This window comes from Salmo salar, chromosome 10 (genome assembly GCF_965601325.2).
Source record: "Salmo salar chromosome 10, fSalSal1, whole genome shotgun sequence".
Classification (NCBI taxonomy): Eukaryota; Metazoa; Chordata; class Actinopteri; order Salmoniformes; family Salmonidae; genus Salmo; species Salmo salar.
In genome coordinates this window covers 10112159-10132363 of record NC_138300.1, presented here as the reverse complement: position 1 = coordinate 10132363, position 20205 = coordinate 10112159, and the positions used below count along the sequence as shown (strand labels likewise).

General features: G+C 42.7%; 1 pseudogene; it reads left to right on the top strand.

The window, feature by feature from the left end:
• Nucleotides 1-7504: 7504 nt before the first annotated feature.
• LOC106613455 (putative ATP-dependent RNA helicase DDX59) lies at nt 7505-19230 on the top strand (annotated as a pseudogene).
• Nucleotides 19231-20205: the final 975 nt, after the last annotated feature.

The window sequence follows — 20205 nt, the reverse complement described above, 5'->3', positions numbered from 1 at the left end:
CATCTACAGGTACACCTCCAATTGACTCAAATTATGTCAATTAGCCTATCAGAAGCTTCTAAAGCCATGTCATCATTTTCTGGAATTTTCCTAGCTGTTTAAAGGCACAGTCAGCTTAGTGTATGTAAACTTCTGACCCACTGGAATTGTGATACAGTGAATTATAAGTTAAATAATCTGTCTGTAAACAATTGTTGGAAAAATTACTCATGTCATGCACAAAGTAGATGTCCTAACCGACTTTCCAAAACTATAGTTTGTTAACAAGAAGTTTGTGGAGTGGTTGAAAAACGAGTTTTTATGACTCCAACCTAAGTGTATGTAAACTTCCGACTTCAACTGTATATATGTAAATCCTGCTCATCTTAATTTCCATAATTGACAATTCATATTTGTAATAATGTAGGTAGTTTAGACAAAGGATTGTTACCTCTTACTAATATTGCCATTACAAAATTACATTTTAGCAAGCAATTATTATTTTAGCAAACAACTGTGATTCTATACTCCCTAGCAACAGTTGTGGCATACACACACACACTCAACCCCTTTCCCCCACAAACAACCATACACCCAAGTATAGTGTTTCCACTATATTCATTTAAATCATTGCCGCCACTCAAAAAAAAAAAATATTAACTGCACCCGCTGATTTGGCCTGTTTATTTGGCTTACTGCCCTTGCCACCGCATCTGTCACCCATCTGACAGAACCTTGCCCGCAGTGGTTTCACCCCACTCAATCACAACAAACAAACATCATGCAGGTTGAGTTCAATAACAGTGGTGAGATGCCAGAGGAAGCTTTTATTTATTTATTGAGGGAAAATCCATTGACACCAGAGTCTCATTCACAAGGATGCTTTGATCACAACAGACACAATATGAAACAAAACAGCGATCAAATTACAGAAAATTAACATTACCAATTACCATCAGTAGCCTACAGAGTAATATGAGAAGAATGCAATTGCTGAATTTATGTAGATATTCTAAACTAAGTGGTTTGATAACTTTCAAATGTAGTAGCAGGTCCATGTAGAATAAACTACCCTTTACATAATACCATAGAAGCAGTTATGCTAATATAACAATGTGCACCTTTCTTTGTCGTTATCAGCCGATACAGATACATTTTTTTATGCCTGCTATGTTAGGTAACTATCAGTGGCCTCATGATGGAGTGTCCTTTTCATAGGAGTCGAGGGAGACTGGCAACAAAGGAGGAAGTGTCACAATGGTACTTGTGTTGCATGACACACTTTTATTCTGAGGTCTTGCCTGACAAGCTGTGAACAATAGCAAGTGTACAGTGAATTAGGTTATTTTTGGAGGTCGCTAAACCATTGCAATCACATTGCTGGACATGTTATGATACCAATTATTGCTCCTTCTGGTAGCTCCCGGCATCCGTTCATGACAAGGGGATCAGTCTGGCACCCAACTGTGCACTTTCTCTAACAGAAAAACAGCTTCAACGGTTGTTATCATCCCTCAATTATAGTTAGCTAGTACCACCATAGCTGCATCCAGTATTTATTTGTGCCCTAGACATGGGTTGCACTGTTTTGTCTAAATTACACTAACTTAGAAATACAATGACATTGCTAAAGCAGGATAATAATTAGTAGGAAACAACTTTACCATTTTATGATGTTGTCAAATTTACTTTAGCGAGATGGCAATATTGCCATTACTGTTACTAGCAAAGTTCATCAAAAATAGCTGCAATGCTAATGTTAGCTAGCGAAAATACGGTGGTTCCATCAATCTTAGTTAGCTAGATAAAGTTATACTGCATCTAAAGTCAATCTGGGGACATCACAATTGTGACAAAATTGTGACTAATTAATTAGCCTTCTTTTGAAATGTTATTGTGTTTCCAAGCAAAATCAAAGTTGTATTGAGTTAGGCTAACATTAGCCATCTAGCTAGGTGGGTAGCTAGCTAGGTAGCTAGCTGGGTAGTTAAGTAGTTAGGTAGCTAGCTAGGTAGTTGGGTAGTTAATTAGGTAGCTAGCTAGGTAGCTAAGGTGAGCAATGATAGCGATGATGATGATGATGAATAATTATCAAAATATACCTAACCAGATACATAACCAGCAGTCTATGGTCTAGCTATCGGTATACTTACCACCACTGGGACCAACGAACTCTAACCACGTATTCCGCAAGATAGGGTCCATTGGCAAGGCATGCAAATCATAGTTGGTCAATCCATATAGCTAGGGCTTTTCAGTCTTAAATGGCCTTTGAACGCATTGGGGGAAATGAAACAATGGAGCCCCATTTCAATGAAGGGAAGCGAAGTGGGCGGAGCTTGGAAAAAGGGGCATGATTTGTTTACATAATTGTAATCCGAACCAAATCTTCATATACTCATTGTGACGCACTGAGGTGACCAAAATTATCGTATTTACACTTTTTAGCCACTTTTGACACTAGAATAAATGACTCATATCAATGCCACATAGGCCGTTTTTCAAAGGGATAAGTAGATTTTTAGGGGCTCTTAAAAAAATGGTAAAATGTGGTATCTGCGGCCAACTAAAACGTTTGGTCGGAGACCACATCATTAGTTAGGCCCACTACTAGCCCCCCCACGCTAACTTTGCCAAACCGCTGAAAAAAAAACTTCTGGAAAAAGAACCTAGGCTAAACTTTGAAAATCCAAAGGCACAGCTGTTAACTCAATTTGATCCACTCCCTCACTCTCTGTCCCCCTTGAAGCAACAGTAATGAGTAATTCATAAGCACAGGCCTATTTATGTTCTGTGGCTTAGCTACCATCTTAAATTATAGGCTACCGGTATGCTACTACCCATGAGAAAGGAAGTCTACAGCCTTTCAAAAACTTAGGCAAAAGCTGAACTTTGTACTGTAAAAACATGATAATATTATCTCGATTAAATCTACATGCAAAGTACATTTACCTCTTGAATGTATAATGCTTTATCTGTGAAAACAAGTAGAGAGTGATTCCATGCCAATAAGGCCCAAAAATATTTTGGGTATCTCAGATTGTTCTAGCAATTGGGAGAAAGGATATGCTTTTTACATTTGTAACACATAGTTTTTTTTTATCTTGGTGAAAGTGGCCATTTTTGCCGTTTTTTAGACCTATACATGCAAGTATATGCATTGAAGTTACGACAAATGTTATGAGCACAACTAACACAGTGAATGGGAAAATGGATTCAAAGGCAACTCTCTCTGCTGGTGATTTGCTGAATGAGCAATCCTAAAATCCTGAATATGCAGGCATTTGAATTCATAAATTCAACTATTGAAATTGCATTGACCCCCAAACTGTGTACCAGTAATACTATATCAGAATTGTTTAGCTGAAGAAAAATAGGTATTCCTCTTACCAACATCATTCAGGCATACAATACCAGTCAACAGTTTGGACACACCTACTCATTCAATGGTTTCTTTATTTTACTATTTTCTACATTGTAGAATAATAGGGAAGACCTCAAAACTATGAAATAACAGATATGGAATCATGAAGTAACCAAAAAAGTGGTAAACAAATCAAAATATATTTTAGATTTTAGATTCTACAAAGTAGCCACCCTTTGCCTTGAGGACAGCTTTGCACACTCTTTGCATTCTCTCAACCAGCTTCACCTGGAATGCTTTTCCAACAGTCTTGAAGGAGTTCCAATATATGCTGAGCACTTGTTGGCTGCATTTCCTTCACTCTGCGGTCCAACTCATCCCAAACACTCTCAATTGGGTTGAGGTTGGGTAATTGTGGAGGCCAGGTCATCTGATGCAGCACTCCATCACCCTCATTGGTCAAATAGCCCAATGAGGGTGTGTTTTGTGTCATTGTCTTGTTGAAAAAGAAATGATAGCCCCACTAAGCGAGCGGTATCGCTGCAGCCATGCTGGTTAAGTGTGCCTATAAATCTAAATAAATCACTGACAGTGTCACCAGCAAAGCACCCCCACACCATCACACCTCCTCCTCCATGCATCACAGTGGGAACGACACATGCGGAGATCATCCGTTCACCTACTCTGCGTCTCACAAAGACACAGCGGTTGGAACCAAAAATCTCAAATTTGGACTCATTAGACCAAAGGACAGATTTCCACTGGTCTAACCAATACTCCTCATAATTTTAATGCTTCTGGTATTTTTGCAAATGACATAAGGGATCACTGTGCTATTGCCTGTGTGAGAGATGGTAAAATTCCTAAGCAATCTCCACGTGTCATTACGAAAAGAAACTGGAAGCGGTTTCATATTCAAGGTTTTTTACATGATGTATCTAGCATTGAATGGAATAGAATGGAATGAATCCCTGATGTTGAACTAGCCTTTTCTTCCTTCCACAACGCATTCCAGGATGTATGCAATAGGCATGCCTCTTTAAAAAAAATCAGGATTAAGGGTAGAGAGAACCCTTTGTTTACTGAGGAACTTACTAAAATCATAAGGGAACGAAATGCAAAGTGGGCTAAAGCAAGAGGGTCTGGTTCGGTTGATGATTGGATGGCTTTTAAACGTCTTCAAAATATGGGTGTGGCTATGATCCGTAAATTGAGAAAAAATAAGAAACCTGCACATCGCTCTTGATAGTACCACCGCTCTCCAATAAGCTTTACGCATCGGCCTCACGGCCTTCCTCAAAGCTCTGACGAAGGCTGTGAGGCCGATGCGTAAAGCCTATTGGAGAGTGGTGATACTATCAAGAGCGATGTGCAGGTTTCTTATTTTTTCTCATTTTATTAAACTGTTACCATGCACCTGCCAAAAAGATAGCTCAGATGTACGAGTGCCTTTTGAATTAGGATCCGTAAATTGAAAGCAGACCACTACCTGAAATTTACTTCGGATAATTTAAATAATCCATCAACATTTTGGCAATTAGTGAAAGGTTTGCAGTGCAAAAAAGATACACAGCTTCCCAAACAATTGTTGGTAGACACACAGATTGTAACTGAGAGAACCTCCATTCTGAAAGCCTTAAATCAGCATTTTCTATATGCAGGCAGTTTATTTGAAAAGGTCAAAAGGTATAATTGAGCCCCCTATGAATTTACCTGACACCCCTGTGCACTCATTCGCCAGGTTCTCCTTTTCATCCTTCTCTGTTTCAGAATTGCGTAAAGCCCTGAAAGAAATTGATTGAAAAAAAATCCCCTGGCCCTGATGATCTAGACCCCCGCTTCCTACACCTAGCTGTAGACATCATTGCTCCACCCTTAACATGTATTTTTAACCTCACGCTTAATGTTAAGGAAATCCCCAAGTTATGGAAATCTGCTTTTGTACTGCCTCTCCTGAAAGGTGGAGATCCTTCGCTACTTGACAACTATCGACTCATATCAAAATTGTCTGTACTGTCTAAGGTACTGGAGTCCTTAGTTAGTAGGGAGCTGAAGGCCTACTTTCAAGAAAACATCATCTTAAATGGAATGCAATCAGGTTTTAGGTCTGGCCACAGCACTGTTTCAGCAACATTGAAGGTTTTTAATGACATCCACTGTGCTCTTGACAAGAAGTTACATTCTGTGTCTGTCTTTATTGATTTGTCAAAGGCATTTGACACCGTGGACCATGCTGTGTTAGTGCAAAGGTTAAAATATTGTGTAATTACTGGTCATGCTCTAGATCGGTTTATAAATTACCTATCAAATCGTACACAATGTGTAATGGCGGATGGTTGTAAATCTGAGTCCATAGAGTTGTGCTCAGGTCTTCCGCAAGGTTCTATTTTGGGCCCATTGTTGTTCATTTTGTATATCAACAGCATTGGGAATCATATTGAAACAGCGGATGTTCATTTTTATGCAGATGATACTGTTCTTTATTCAAGTGGTAGTTTGTTTATCTTTAGCATTTGAAAATGCCCAAAGAGCATTTAACATCATGCAACATAATCTGTATGATTTAAAGCTGGTTCTGAATTTGGGTAAGACAAAATGCATGGTATTTTCAAATACCTGTTTGAGAGAATGCCAAGAGTGTGCAAAGCTGTCATCAAGACAAAGTGTGGCTACTTTGAAGAATCTCAAATATAAAATATACACTTTTTTGGTTACTACATGAATTCATATGTGTTATTTCATAGTTTTAATGTCATCACTGTTATTCTACAATGTAGAAAATAGTAAAAAGAAAAGGAAAAACCCTTGAATTGAGTAGATGTCCAAACTTCTGACTGGTACTGTATATCATGATAACTCTATTTTTTATTTTTTAAGAAGGAGTGGGCCTTTAATATTATTTTGGCTGATATTATAATGACTCTTGTATTTAGTTTGCAGGCTGACACCATGCTGAAGATGGGCTTCCAGCAGCAGGTCCTGGAGGTTCTGGAGCATGTCCCAGAGGAGTAACAGACCCTGTTGAGGTCTGCCACCATCCCCAAGGGCACAGAGGCGGCCCGATTGACCCAGGACCCGGTCTGCATTGCTATTGTGGACAAGAACCAGGCTTGCGCCAACATCCGCCAGATTGCCATTTGTTTACATCCATGTTAGGGAGTTATTCTTCTTTGCCAAGATATTCCATCCACCTGAGAGGTGTGGCATATCAAGAAGCTGATTAAACAGCATGGTTATTACACAGGTGCACCTTGTGCTGGGGCCAATAAAAGGCCACTAAAATGTACAGTTTTGTCACACAACAATGCCACAGATGTCTCAAGTTGAGGGTGTGTGCAATTGGCATGCTGACAGCAGGAATGTCCAACAGAGCTGTTGCCAGAGAATTGGATGCTAATTTGGAAGTACGTACAACCGGCCTCACAACCACAGACCACGTGTATGGTGTTGTGTGGGCGAATGGTTTGCTGATGTCAACATTGTGAACAGAGTGTCCCATGGTGGGGTTATGGTATGGGCAGGCATAAGCTACGGACAATGAACACAATTGCATTTTATTGATGGAAATTTGAATCCGCAGAGATTCCATTACAAGATCTTGAGGCCTATTATCGTGCCAATTATCCGCCGCCATCACCTCATGTTTCAGCATGATAATGCACGGCCCCATGTCGCAAGGACCTGTAGACATTTCCTGGAAGCTGAAAATGTCCCAGTTCTTCCACGGTTGCATATTTACCTGAAATGTCACCCATTGAGCATGTTTGGGATGCTCTGGATCAAAGTGTATGACAGAGTGTGCTCCAGTTCCCGCCAATATCCAGAAACTCCGCACAGCTATTGAAGAGGATTGGGACAACATTCCACAGGCCACAATCAACTCTATGCGAAGGAGATGTGTCACCACTGTTATCAAATGGACTCATGCTAGCCACAAGTTCTGATTGAGCTCAATTGTCATGAAACTCACATACAGCGATGAGTTTCTCTCTCTTTCATACAAACTTTAATAAATAACCAGGAGCGCCCACAATGTGTATTGTGCGGGAAGTGCTTAGTAAAGAAGTCTCTCAAAATGAACAAATTAATAAAACGACACGTCCTGACCAAACATCCACAGCATGATGGAAAACCCAAGGAGTTTTTTTAGAACAGGGCAGAATGCTTCAGGAAACTGTGCTTCGACAGTGGAAAAGTAAGTCAGCTAGCAAAGCAGCAGGTGTTAATAAGCAGAAATAAGGGAGTAGTAGATGTGAGTTTCTCTTTCAAACAATCCCCTGGCCTTTTTAAAACATTTTCTCCCCAATTATTATTATATATTTTTTTAATTAACCCCTTTTTTCTCCCCAATTTCGTGGTATCCAATTGGTAGTTACAGTCTTGTCTCATCGCTGCAACTCCCATACTGACTCAGGAGAGGCGAAGGTCGAGAGCCGCGCATCCTAAGAAACATGACCCCGCCAAACTGCACTGCTTCTTGACACAATGCTCGCTTAACCCGGAAGCCAGCTGCACCAATGTGTTGAAGGAAACACCGTACACCTGGCAACCATGTCAGTGTGCATTGCGCCATGACCGCCACAGGAGTCGCTAGAGCACGATGGGAGAAGAACAACCCGGCCCAAAAAACCTCGCCTAAACAGGACGACGCTGGGCTAATTGTGCGCTGCCTCATGGGTCTCCCGGGCGTAATGGGACAAGGACAACCCGGCCCATAAAACCCTCCCCTAAACCGGACGACGCTGGGCCAATTGTGCGCCGCCTCATGGGTCTCCCGGTCACAGCCGGCTGCGACACAGCCTAGGATTGAACCAGGATCTGTAGTGACGCAGCTAGCACTGCGATGCAGTGCCTTAGACCGCTGTGAGACACTCGAGAGGTCCCCAGGCCTTGTACACAGCTAATTGCTAACATTAGCCAAAGCAAGCTAGCTAGCACTGATAGTGCAACCCTTAGTAACAGTACAGATGAAGATGAAAAATGATCAGTCCTACTGTACCTCGTACTGTAGACATTATTGTCAAAAACTAGTCTAGGTTGGAACTGTTGCTGTTAAAATACAGGTAATAATTTTTATTCTGAACTGGAATAAACTTATTGAAGCAAGATGCTTTTTGAGGCAAACATACTCACACAGTTCTGGGTTGCTCATCTACAGTAAGAAGCGGCCTCCTGCCTGACTGAGAAAGCAGTAGATGTTCTGATCCAGTTTGGCACCACATATCTACGCGAGTCAGGGTTCTTAACTCTGACATACTTAAAAAACAAGTACAGAAACAGTCTCAATGCTGAACCTGACCTCAATGTTGCACTGTCAAAAACTGTGCCCAGAATAGACATGCTTGTTGAAAACTTCAACCAGCCACATACCTCTCATTAGGACTGTGTGTGTGTTTTCTTGTCTACATCTGTGTGATGTGATCAATCAGTTTATTCCAGTTCAGAATAAAAAATATGTTTTGTATTTTAACAGCAACAGTTCCAACCTAGACAGATATGTAAGAGTGTTTCTAATGGGGGAAAATAAACTTGAATAGATATTTATATGGATATTTAATTCCATTGTTATTTGTTTTTGTCTATATTGCATTTGTTTTAGGTATAAGGGCAATGAAATGTACCAATATTTACGTATAGTTGCATATTATCCTAAGCTTGGGTCCCAGGAGAACACAGAATTTTAAGAATAATTTTAAACTGGATTAGGGCCTAATTAATTTATTTCAAATGAACAATTTATATGAACTGTAACTCAATAAAGTATTTGAAATTGTTGCATGTTGTGTTTATATATTTGTTCAGTATATATGAAAACTGTTTGTTTTTTCTTCACTGTACTGGGTCATGTTCATTAGTCACTACACAGAAGAAAATAGACTGAAACGGGGAGGGGCCAGTCTGCAAAATGATTTATAATGTGTTCCATTACGTGTCCTCATGAACCCAACCCTGGTGTAGATTTTATTTAATGTTAATTTAAGTTTCCGGTTTGGTCAGTAATTTCTGTAGTGTCATAAAGCAGACACTCAGAATGGAGTGTTATTAAGTCTGAAAAATGATCATTCCTGCTGTGTGAGGACTGAGATGGCGCCTGAGGGGAGGGCTGCCGTCTTATCGGCTCTTAACCAACCGTGCTATTTTGTTTGTTTTTTCACGTTGTTCGTTGTAGCTACCGTCTCTTATGACCGAAAAGAGCTTCTGGACATCAGAACTAAGACTACTCACCTCAAATTTGACGAGGAGTTCTTCAATGAGTCGGACACGAAGGATATACTACAGACACCCAACCAGTCCCAGATCCCCGTTATTCGCTGGAAGAGGAAACGTAGATTTCACGGAAAGAGATCAGGATGCCTTGTGAGGATCAGCCGAAGAGTGGCTAAACTGCCCTTGCCTTCCATTCTGCTAGCTAACGTTCAATCGCAGGAAAATAAATGGGACGAACTGAAAGCACGTTTATACCACCAACAGGACATTAAAAACTGTAATATCTTATGTTTCGCTGAGGCATGGCTGAACGACGACATTAAGAACATACACTTGGCGGATTATACACTCTATCGGCAGGACAGAACAGCAGCCTCTGGTAAGACACAGGGCGGCGGCCTATTGTGGTGGCTAATTTCTGCATTACCAAATGAGGAGAGTTACAAACACACCAGTCCGAGTTAAACTACATCTTTAATACTTAAGATACTTTTGCAAAAGTACTTGACCCCCAATAATGCACTCTCTCGAATGAACCATTGAATGAGGTAATTACACAATGGCTACAGAGATCTTTTATAGCAACGATACACCCCCTTCAACGTACATTGACAAACCACAGATACTTAGTAACAGTTCACAAAGGTTAAGTTTTGTATGACAGATATCCATAAAACCCAGCAGACAGTAACTGCTATGTCAACCTGGTTCATTGAATAGCCCAGTATCTGGTCTCCTTAGAACCGTCCCTCCCTAGTACAGTATAGAACAAAAACACCATTTCATCCAATGGCATATATCAATTGTCAACTCTAGATACTCCCATCTCAAGCAAACCCCCTCTTGACCCTACTCCTGGACAGGCTCACTGGGGAGTGAGCCTCTAGGCCATATATTATCACAGGATAAGTGCGAGATCTAAGAGAGGACATACAAGGGTCCATTTACTGCCATAATCCTCCCCACAATAAAGAAAAGGAGGGAGTGACTTGCTCACAGACATTTTGGAGACAAGTCATTGGTTCCCCATTAATCACGTCATCCCTTCACATGGCCCCAAGTGACTGAGCCCCAGCAAAGGGAAACGTGCAACTGAAAAGACACCAGAGTCCAATGGACACTTTCTAATGACAAGTACCTGAAATAAGCATATTATACTAATAAAACTTCTTAATTATCTATGTTACCCAACTAATTCTGATTTGTCCACGACACTATGCATATTTGTAAACAATAGCTTGTGCACGATATCGAAGGAATTCTCAAGGTTTTGCTCGCCTGAGGTAGAGTATCTCATGATAAGCTGTAGACCACACTATCTACCAAGAGAGTTTTCATCTGTATTTTTTGTAGCTGTCTACATACCACCACAGACCAAGGTTGGCAGTAAAACTGCACTCAATGAGCTGTATTCCACCATAAGCAAACAGGAAAACGCTCATCCAGAGGTGGCACTCCTAGTGCCCGGGGAGTTTAATGCAGGGAAACTTAAATCAGTTTTAGACAATTTCTATCAGCACGTTAAATGTGCAACCGGAGGGAAAACAATTCTAGACCACCTTTACTCCACACACAGAGATGCGTACAAAGCTCTTCCTCGCCCTCTATTTGGCAAATCTGACCATAACTCTATCCTCCTGATTCCTGCTGACTAGCAAAACTGAAAGCAGGAAGCACCAGTGACTCAGTCTATAAAAAAGTGGTCAGATGAAGCAGATGCTAAACTACAGGACTGTTTTGCTAAAACAGACCGGAATATGTTCCGGGATTCTTACGATGGCATTGAGGAGTACACCACATCAGTCACTGGCTTTATCAATAAGTGCATCGAGGACGTTGTCCCCACAGTGACTGTAGGTACATATCCCAACCAGAAGCCATGGATTACAGGCAAAACTCGCACTGAGCTAAAGGGTTGAGCTGCCGCTTTCAAGGAGCGGGACTCTAACCCGGAAGCTTATAAGAAATCCCGCTATGCCCTCCGATGAACCATCAAACAGGCGGCAAAGCGTCAATACAGGACTAAGATCGAATCGTACTACACCGGCTCCGACACTCGTCGTATGTGGCAGAGCTTGCAAACTATTAAAGACTACAAATGGAAGCACAGCCGAGAGCTGCGCAGTGACACAAGCCTACAAGACGAGCTAAATAACTTCTATGCTCGCTTCGAAGCAAGTAACACTGAAACATGCATGAGAACATGTTCCGGATGACTGTGTGATCACGCTCTCCGCAGCCAATGTGAGTAAGACCTTTAAACAGGTCAACATTCACATGGCCGCTGGGCTAGACAGATTACTAGGACGTGTACTCCGAGCATGCGCTGGCCAACTGGCAAGTGTCTTCACTGATATTTTCTCTCTGTCTCACTCTGTAATACCAACATGTTTCAAGCAGACCACCATAGTCCCTGTGCCCAAGAACGCTAAGGTAACCTGCCTAAATGACGACCGACCCATAGCACTCACGTCCGTAGCCATGAAGTGCTTTGAAAGGCTGGTCATGGCTCACATCAACACCATTATCTCAGAAACCCTAGACCCACTCCAATTTGCATACCACACCAACAGATCCACAGATGATGCAATCTCTATTGCACTCCACACTGCCCTTTCCCACCTGGACAAAAGGAACACCTATGTGAGAATGCTATTCATTGACTACAGCTCAGCGTTCAACACCATAGTGCCCTCAAAGCTCATCACTAAGCTAAGGACCCTGGGACTAAACACCTCTCTCTGCAACTGGATCCTGGACTTCCTGACGGGCCGTCCCCAGGTGGTAAGGGTAGGTAAAAACACATTCGCCACGCTGATCCTCAACACGGGGGCCCCTCAGAGGTGCGTGCTCAGTCCCCTCCTGTACTCCCTGTTCACTCATGACTGCTTGGCCAGGCACAACTCCAACACCATCATAAAGTTTGCTGATCAAATCAAATCAAATGTATTTACATTTACATTTTTACATTTACGTCATTTAGCAGACGCTCTTATCCAAAGCGACTTACACATTTATATAGCCCTTCTTACATCAGCTGATATCTCAAAGTGCTGTACAGAAACCCAACCTAAAACCCCAAACAGCAAGCAATGCAGATGTAGAAGCACGGTGGCTAGGAAAAACTCCCTAAAAAGGCCAAAACCTAGGAAGAAACCTAGAGAGGAACCAGGCTATGAGGGGTGGCGAGTCCTCTTCTGGCTGTGCCAGGTGGAGATTATAACAGAACATGGCCAAGATGTTCAAATATTCATAAATGACCAGCATGGTCAAATAATAATAATCACAATAGTTGTCGAGGGTGCAACAAGTCAGCACCTCAAGAGTAAATGTCAGTTGGCTTTTCATAGCCGATCATTGAGAGTATCTCTACCGCTCCGGCTGTCTCTAGAGAGTTGAAAACAGCAGGTCTGGGACAGGTAGCACGTCCGGTGAACAGGTCAGGGTTCCATTGCCACAGGCAGAACAGTTGAAACTGGAGCAGCAGCACGGCCAGGTGGACTGGGGACAGCAAGGAGTCATCATGTCAGGTAGTCCTGAGGCATGGTCCTAGGGCTCAGGTCCTCCGAGAGAGAGAAAGAAAGAAAGAAAGAGAGAATTAGAGAGAGCATACTTAAATTCACACAGGACACCGGATAAGACAGGAGAAATACTCCAGATATAACAGACTGACCCCAGCCCCCCGACACATAAACTACTGCAGCATAAATACTGGAGGCTGAGACAGGAGGGGTCAGGAGACACTGTGGCCCCATCCGATGATACCCCTGGACAGGGCCAAACAGGAAGGTTATAACCCCACCCACTTTGCCCCCTCACCACTAGAGGGATATCTTCAACCACCAACTTACCATCCTGAGACAAGGCCGAGTATAGCCCACAAAGATCTCCGCTACGGCACAACCCAAGGTGGGGCGCCAACCCAGACAGGAAGACCACATCAGTGACTCAACCCACTGAAGTGACGCACCCCTCCTAGGGACGGCATGGAAGAACACCAATAAGCCAGTGACTAGGCCCCTGTAATAGGGTTAGAGGCAGAGAATCCCAGTGGAGAGAGGGGAACCGGCCAGGCAGAGACAGCAAGGGCGGTTCGTTGCTCCAGAGCCTTTCCGTTCATCTTCACACTCCTGGGCCAGACTACACTCAATCATAGGACCCACTGAAGAGATGAGTCTTCAGTAAAGACTTAAAGGTTGAGACCGAGTCTGCATGTCTCACATGGGTAGGCAGACCATTCCATAAAAATGGAGCTCTATAGGAGAAAGCCCTGCCTCCAGCTGTTTGCTTAGAAATTCTAGGGACAATTAGGAGGCCTGCGTCTTGTGACCATAGCGTACGTGTAGGTATGTACGGCAGGACCAAATCGGAAAGATAGGTAGGAGCAAGCCCATGTAATGCTTTGTAGGTTAGCAGTAAAACCTTGAAATCAGCCCTTGCCTTAACAGGAAGCCAGTGTAGGGAGGCTAGCACTGGAGTAATATGATCACATTTTTTGGTTCTAGTCAGGATTCTAGCAGCCGTATTTAGCACTAACTGAAGTTTATTTAGTGCTTTATCTGGGTAGACGGAAAGTAGAGCATTGCAGTAGTCCAACCTAGAAGTAACAAAAGCGTGGATACATTTTTCTGCATCATTTTTGGACAGAAAGTTTCTGATTTTTGCAATGTTACGTAGATGGAAAAAAGCTGTCCTTGAAACAGTCTTGATATGTTCTTCAAGAGAAAGATCAGGGTCCAGAGTAACGCCGAGGTCCTTCACAGTTTTATTTGAGACGACTTTACAACCTTCAAGATTAATTGTCAGATTTAACAGAAGATCTCTTTTTTTCTTGGGACCTAGAACAAGCATCTCTGTTTTGTTCGAGTTTAAAAGTGTAAAGTTTGCAACCATCCACTTCCTTATGTCTGAAACACAGGCTTCTTGCGAGGGAAATTTTGGGGCTTCACCATGTTTCATTGAAATGTACAGCTGTGTGTCATCCGCATAGCAGTGAAATTTAAACCTGTTAGGGACAGACATTCCGCTAGCGGAATGCCTCACCAATATCCAATGGCGCGAAATACAAATACCTCAAAAATGCTATAACTTAAATTTCTCAAACATATGACTATTTTACACCATTTTAAAGACAAGAATCTCGTTAACCTGTTTAGGTTAGGGGGCAGTATTTTCACAGCCGGATAAAAAACGTACCCGATTTAATCTGGTTATTACTCCTGCCCAGAAACTAGAATATGCATATAATTAGTAGATTTGGATAGAAAACTCCCTACAGTTTCTAAAACTGTTTGAATGGTGTCTGTGAGTATAACAGAACTACAGAAGGCCAAGAAATGGTCAGACAGGGCACTTCCCATATAGAATCTTCTCAGGTTTTTGCCTGCCATATGAGTTCTGTTATACTCACAGACACTATTCAAACAGTTTTAGAAACTTTAGAGTGTTTTCTATCCAAATCTACTAATTATGTGCATATTCTAGTTTCTGGGCAGGAGTAGTAACCAGATTAAATCGGGATCGTTTTTTATCCGGCCGTGAAAATACTGCCCCCTATCCCAAACAGGTTAACATTATGTTTTCGAATGACATCCCCAAGAGGTAAAATATATAGTGAAAACAATAGTGGTCCTAAAACGGAACCTTGAGGGACACCGAAATTTACAGTTGATTTGTCAGAGAACAAACCATTCACAGAGACAAACTGATATCTTTCCGACAGATAAGATCTAAACCAGGCCAGAACTTGTCCGTGTAGACCAATTTGGGTTTCCAATCTCTCCAAAAGAATGTGGTGATCAATGGTATCAAAGCAGCACTACGACCAAGGAGCACGAGGACAGATGCAGTGCCTCGGTCTGACACCATTAAAAGGTAGTTTACCACCTTCACAAGTGCAGTCTCAGTGCTATGATGGGGTCTAAAACCAGACTGAAGCATTTCGTATACATTGTTTGTCTTCAGGAAGGCAGTGAGTTGCTGCGCAACAACTTTTTAATTTTTTTTTGAGAGGAATGGGAGATTCGATAAAGGCCGATAGTTTTTTATATTTTCTGGGTCAAGGTTTGGCTTTTTCAAGAGAGGCTTTATTACTGCCACTTTTAGTGAGTTTGGTACACATCCGGTGGATAGAGAGCCATTTATTATGTTCAACATAGGAGGGCAAAGCACAGGAAGCAGCTCTTTCAGTAGTTTAGTTGGAATAGGGTCCAGTATGCAGCTTGAAGGTTTAGAGGCCATGATTATTTTCATCATTGTGTCAAGAGATATAGTACTAAAACACTTGAGTGTCTCCCTTGATCCTAGGTCCTGGCAGAGTTGTGCAGACTCAGGACAACTGAGCTTTGGAGGAATACGCAGATTTAACGAGGAGTCCGTAATTTGATTTCTAATGATCATGATCTTTTCCTCAAAGAATTTCATGAATTTATTACTGCTGAAGTGAAAGCCATCCTCTCTTGGGGAATGCTGCTTTTTAGTTAGCTTTGCAACAGTATCAAAAATACATTTCGGATTGTTCTTATTTTCCTCAATTTGAGAAAATGTTCCTCAATTTTCCTCAAGTTGGAAAAATAGGATGATCGAGCAGCAGTGAGGGCTCTTCAATACTGCACGGTACTGCTGATGACACAACAGTGGTAGGCCTGATCAAAGACAACGATGAGACAGCCTTTGGGGAGGACCGTGTGGTGCAAGGACAACACCCTCTCCCTCAACGTGATCAAGACAAAGGAGATGATTGTGGACTACAGGAAAAGGAGGACTGAGTATGCCCCCATTCTCATCGACGGGCTGTAATGGAACAGGTTGAGAGCTTCGAGTTCCTTGGCATCCACATCACCAACAAACTAACATGGTCCAAGCACATCAAGATAATCGTGAAGAGGGCACGACAAAACCTATTCCCCTCAGGAGACTGAAAAGATTTAACATGAGTCCTCAAATCCTCAAAAGGTTTTACAGCTGCAACATCGAGAGCATCCTGACGGGTTGCATTACTGCCTGGTATGGGCAATTGCTCGACCTCCGACCGCAAGGCACTACAGAGGGTAGTGCGTACGACCCAGTTCATCACCGGGGCCAAGCTTCCTGCCATCCAGGACCTCTATACCAGGCGGTGTCAAAGGAAGGCCTTAAAAATTGTCAGAGTCCAGCCACCCTTGTCATAGACTGTTTTCTCTGCTACTGCACGGCAAGCGGTACCGGAGCGCCATGTCTAGGTCCAAGAGGCTTTTAAACAGCTTCTACATCCAAGCGATAAGACTCATGAACAGCTAATCAAATGGCTACCCAGACTGTTTGCCCCCTCATCAGGATGCAGCTGTCTCCCATTAACAACTCCTTCTGAAGCTTTATAAGCCAGTGTTGCTCAGAGAGGAGGCTAATGGCTGAGGGTTATAGCATGTTGGGTGTTTCTAAGAATTTTGGTATGTACTGTGTTCGTTGTTGCTAAGGGAGCTGATTGGTTGTGTGTCAATAGGACGCAGTGTTTTGATTATTGAACTTATTTGTGTTATTCTGTTTCATTTGTTCCCAGGGGGGAAGGGGAAGGCACCTAGGGAGTGCTTAGGCAAGAGGTCCGCGGGCATACATTACCCGTAGTAGTTTGTCTATGCACACTAGGAAAGACCTGGGTGGACCATCCCCTGTATTTTGGTTAGTGCACCAGGTGGTGCTAGTTAGTTAAGTAGTGGGTAGGCAGGTAAGGTAAGAGGAGCCTTTAATATTTACTTTCTTTGGTTCCGTCCAGCCCCTTTTCCCAAAACTTACCGTGCGAAGGAATAAATTCCCTGTTAACGGTGTTCTCTAGCCTTTTGTCATCCTTACTCACACCTACAGTCCATATCTCTTTCACACCACGGAGAGTTGAGTTGTAGCAGGGTATTGCGTTCCCTCTTCCGAGAGGCGTGCGTAACAGTCAGCATTTCACTGTAAGGTCTACACCTGTTGTATTCGGCACATGTGACAAATAAAATTAGATTTGATTTGTAGCTCTTAAAGACTTCTCTCACTGGCCCATATTTAGAAAGCCATCACTGCAGCCCTGCCCCCTTTCCAGAGGAAATGGGTGGGGCCTTAGTCAAGACCTTGCTCCAAGAAACTAAGCAACGGTTTATACCATCTATACAAGGCAGGAAAAGGCTGTGCTTTCATAAACTCATTGGAAAAATGGCATTACTGCCCAGTAATCAGACATGTTTTTTTGTTATAGAGGGGGATATTGACTTGCACTCCTGCATTTTACCTGTTGTCCAACAATTCTGAAATAAAACGTAATTGTTTTGTAGGTTTTAGCAGACTGTCTTATCCCAAGCCACTTACATTACTTATGGTGGCTTATAGTAAATGCACAGAGGGGTGAAACATCAGCATAAAACATAAACAAGCTTATAAATAAACTCTTCCTTAGATGTAGGAGATGGCCATATTTTGTATAACACCACTGACCTGTGTGTTTATCTTGTATGCGCCCAGGATGGGAAACTGTACCAGCCTCCGGTGGTGGGGATTATAGACTGTAAACTGGGGTCAGACTTGCTATGTGAGCCGGGAAGTAGGTCATAGGCCTCAAGACGGTGGCCATCCACTCCGACAAGACCCAGTGGGAACGCAACCGCATCCTCAAAGTGAGGCCAATGGCAGACTTTGGTTCATTAGGCACCAAATAGAAGAAAACTGACTGAAACAGGGAGTGAGTGCCTGCACTGGTCCAATAAGAAACACAAATTTTCATTTTCCTTTGCAAAACATTTTAAAACATTCTCTTTTGCGTGCCCTAATGAACAAGACCCAAGTGAGGGGTATTTAGTTGGATGATGAAAGGGTTTCCCTAGATATGTTTCCCTAGGTCAATACCATACACACTAGAATCAGTTTGACCTTTTACAGCATAATTAATAAGATTACATGGATAGTGGGGACCTGATCCTAGATCAGCGCTCCTACTATAAGACGCTTTATGAATACGGGCCCAGGTCTGGCTACTATGGCTCAAAAAGAGAAGCAAGGCAAAGCTAGTGTACTTCCATAACGAGTATTATACCTTTAATATGTTTTGTACTCTTTTCTCGGGGTCTACTTGAAGGGCACTTTGAAGTGATGGTCCACTGGCATACTGGGCAGAGGGCTCAAACTGGTCAACGTCAAACTGGTGGTCTTTGACATGTCACCCAACATGGACAAGTATGTTCATCAGGTAGGTGAATTTGCAACTGTTGTGCATGGGAAAATCTGATGTGTTTTTGTCATATACATTTTTGAGACAATACCTTCTTGCATCTTGGCGGGAACATCTTGCACAGAATAATTTTTGTATAGTATAGTCTACAAGTGTGTGTGTGTATGTGTTGCCACTCATTTGGTGGTGACAAGCCATTTTAGGTGTCCTGTCACTCCTTCCTCACAGCTGGGAGACTGGCAGAGCAGGCAGACTGGGCCACCGGGGCACTGCCTTCACGTTGGTCAACAACATCAACAAGTGTCTGTCCCTGAAGGTGGTAAACTGGGTGAAGCCCACAGGCTCCCAGCTGCTCCCCCCCAGCTCCTCAACTCCCCTCACCTCCACGAGCAGCAGAGGAAGGAGAAGCAGAAAGCCACGTAAAGTAGAGAGGATGATGTCGTTGGTCACCAAGACCAACCTCCTCGACATCATCCGGAAACACAACAGATTAAAAAGATAAACAGTTCGACAGATGCACTTGTTATAGTTACTTTGTGTTTATATCTGGGTAATTTGTCTTTTTTTTTATAAATTAATATGAAAACTTGATTGAGTTGTCATTTGGATTTGACACTCTTTTACATGCAATATGGTAATATACACGATATATATACAAAGTATGTGGACACCCCTTCAAATGAGTGGATTCGGCTATTTCAGCCACACCCGTTGCTGACAGGTGTATAAAGTCGAGCACATAGCCATGCAGTCACCATAGACAAACAGTAGAATGGCTTTACTGAAGAGCTCAGTGACTTTCAACAAGGCAGCGTCATAGGATGCCACCTTTCCAACAAGTCAGTTCATCAAATTTCTGCCCTGCTAGAGCTGCCCCAGTCAACTGTAAGTGCTGTTTTTGTGAAGTGGAAACGTCTAGGAGTAACAACGGCTCAGCCGCGAAGTGGTAGGCCAAACAAGCTCATAGAATGGGACCGCCGAGTGTTGAAGCATGTAGCGTGCAACATTGTCTGTCCTCAGTTGCAACACTCACTACCGGGTTCCAAATTGCCTCTGGAAGCAATGTCAGCACAAGAACTGTTCAGCGGAAACTTCATGAAATGGGTTTCCATGGCCCGAGCAGTCGCACCCAAGCCTAAGATCACCATGCGCAATGCCAAGCGTCGGCTGGAGTGGTTTAAATCTCGCCACCGTTGGACTCTGTAGCAGTGTAAACGCGTTCTCTGGAGTGATGAATCACGTTTCACCTTCTGGCAGTCCGATGGACAAATCTGGGTTTGGTGGATGCCAGGAGAACGCTACCTGCCCCAATGCATAGTTCCAACTGTAAAGTTTGGTGGAGGAGGAATAGTGGTCTGGGGCTGTTTTTCATGGTTCACGCTCCTTAGTTCCAGTGAAGGGAAATGTTAACGCAACATCATACAATGAAATTCTATACAATTCTGTGCTTCCAACTTTGTGGCAACAGTTTGGAGAA